The 1,787-nt window shown below is 45.4% G+C and overlaps 1 long non-coding RNA gene across 1 annotated transcript; it reads left to right on the top strand.

Moving 5' to 3' along the window:
* Positions 1-313: 313 nt before the first annotated feature.
* Positions 314-1,512, top strand: LOC105532421. Its single transcript, XR_001004973.1, has 3 exons — positions 314-421; positions 466-840; positions 1,241-1,512. It is a non-coding gene; the product is annotated as an uncharacterized LOC105532421 (long non-coding RNA).
* The last annotated feature ends 275 nt before the right edge of the window (positions 1,513-1,787 follow it).

Genomic DNA, 1,787 nt, shown 5'->3' with positions numbered 1-1,787 from the left:
TCCCATAGTGGCTCAGCACTTTGGGAGGCTGAGGCGTGTGGATCACCTGAGGTCAGGAGTTCAACACCACTCTGACCAACATGGTGAAACCCCATCTTTACTAAATACAAAAAATTAGGCAGGCGTGGTGGCACATGCCTGTAATCCCAGCTACTTGGGAGGCTGAGGCTGAAGAATCGCTTGAACCTGGGAGGTGGAGGCTGCATTGAGCCAAGATTGTGCCATTGTGCTCCAACCTGGGCAACAAGAGCAAAGCTCGGACTCAAAAAAAAAAAAAAAAACCCAAAAAAAAAAACCACATTAGATTTAAAAAATAAATCTCTTGTGGTACAGAGAGTATCATTTCAGCATTCAGCACACAGATGAGATTGTGGTTCTCATGTGCACACCCCACCAATTGTTAGGCTTGTCACTCTCACACATAGACAGAGCCCACTGGTAAGGCCCTGAATTTCACACACCCACAGTCAGCAGTTGAAATTGTGACTATCATATGTGAACATCCAGCCAGAGTTGGAATGACGACTTATTTCTAAAGCCAGTTCATTGGCAGATGAGAATTCTGTCTGACCCCATGAAAATTCTACCTGGGCTTAGTGCCAGAGTAAACAGAGTTTACAGGAGGAATGAAGGCTCTCAGGCTCCCATCCAGTTCATTGGTGAGATTGTCACTACCATACTTAGACCCAACATAGGAAATGTGGTGACTCTCATACCTAGAACTGGGACCTGTGTGGGGTTGTTAATTCATTACTGGACCTTCCTGTGGGTGTGATTGTTACATATGCCTATGTTCAGCACCTGTGTGATTTGATTTTGCTGCCTGGTCTCAGTCCAAAGGTAAGATTGTGATTTATCACTGAATCCAGCAGCTCGGTGATTTGGCTCTCCTCTTTTTTTCTGGGGCGGGGGGAAGGAATCCCACAAATTTTGGGTATTGTCAATTATTGCTGAATCCTGCACCCATGTTATGTGACTCTCCCAAGTGTGCCTTACATGTTGTGCCATATTGTGGCTCAATATATCACATTAGACATTGTTAAATATTGTTGGGTTCAACACCTGGGTGATGGATGTAGCTTTTTTTCTGGGCCTTCCTACAGGGGACCTTGTGACATAACTCAATGCCCATCACCATGGTAATGTTACTCTCTTCTCCTGCCTGATCTCTGCTCACAGAGAAATTGTGACACATCACTGGCCTCACATCTAGGTGATGCGACTTTCCTCTTTTTTTCAGGCTCCACATATTTGGGTATTGTGATGTATTGCTGAACTCAACACCTAAGGGATGGGAGTCTCCTACATAGGCCCTTCCTACAAGGGGCATTGTGACATGTCTCTGCATTCCTCATCCAGGAGATGTGACTCTTCTCTTCTGCCTACACCTGCCTATACAGAAAGTTGTGGCATATTGCTGTGGTCAGCAACCAGATGATGTGTTTCTTCTGCCTGGGTCTTTATTACAGGAAAGATGGTTGACACATTACTGGGCCCAGCATCCAGAGGATGTGACTGTCTTCTTCTGTTGGTCCCTGCTTACAGGGAAATTGTAGCATATTGCTACACCCAGCTCCTAGCTTATGTGACTCTTCTTTTAGGTTTTTGCCTTCAGGGGATATTGTGACATATTGCTGGACCCTGCACTGACAATTTGTGACTCTTCTGCCTGTGATTTGCCCACTTGGGCCATTGTGACATTGCTGGGTTTAACACTCAGGTGATGTAACTTTTATGCCTGGGCTTTGCCTACAGGAGGCATTTTGAAATGTCTTTGTGGCTAGGCA

The sequence above is a fragment of the Mandrillus leucophaeus genome, unplaced genomic scaffold (genome assembly GCF_000951045.1).
Source record: "Mandrillus leucophaeus isolate KB7577 unplaced genomic scaffold, Mleu.le_1.0 Scaffold959, whole genome shotgun sequence".
Lineage (NCBI taxonomy): Eukaryota > Metazoa > Chordata > Mammalia > Primates > Cercopithecidae > Mandrillus > Mandrillus leucophaeus.
Note: the sequence above shows the minus strand (reverse complement) of the source record. Positions and strands in the feature narration are given on the sequence as shown.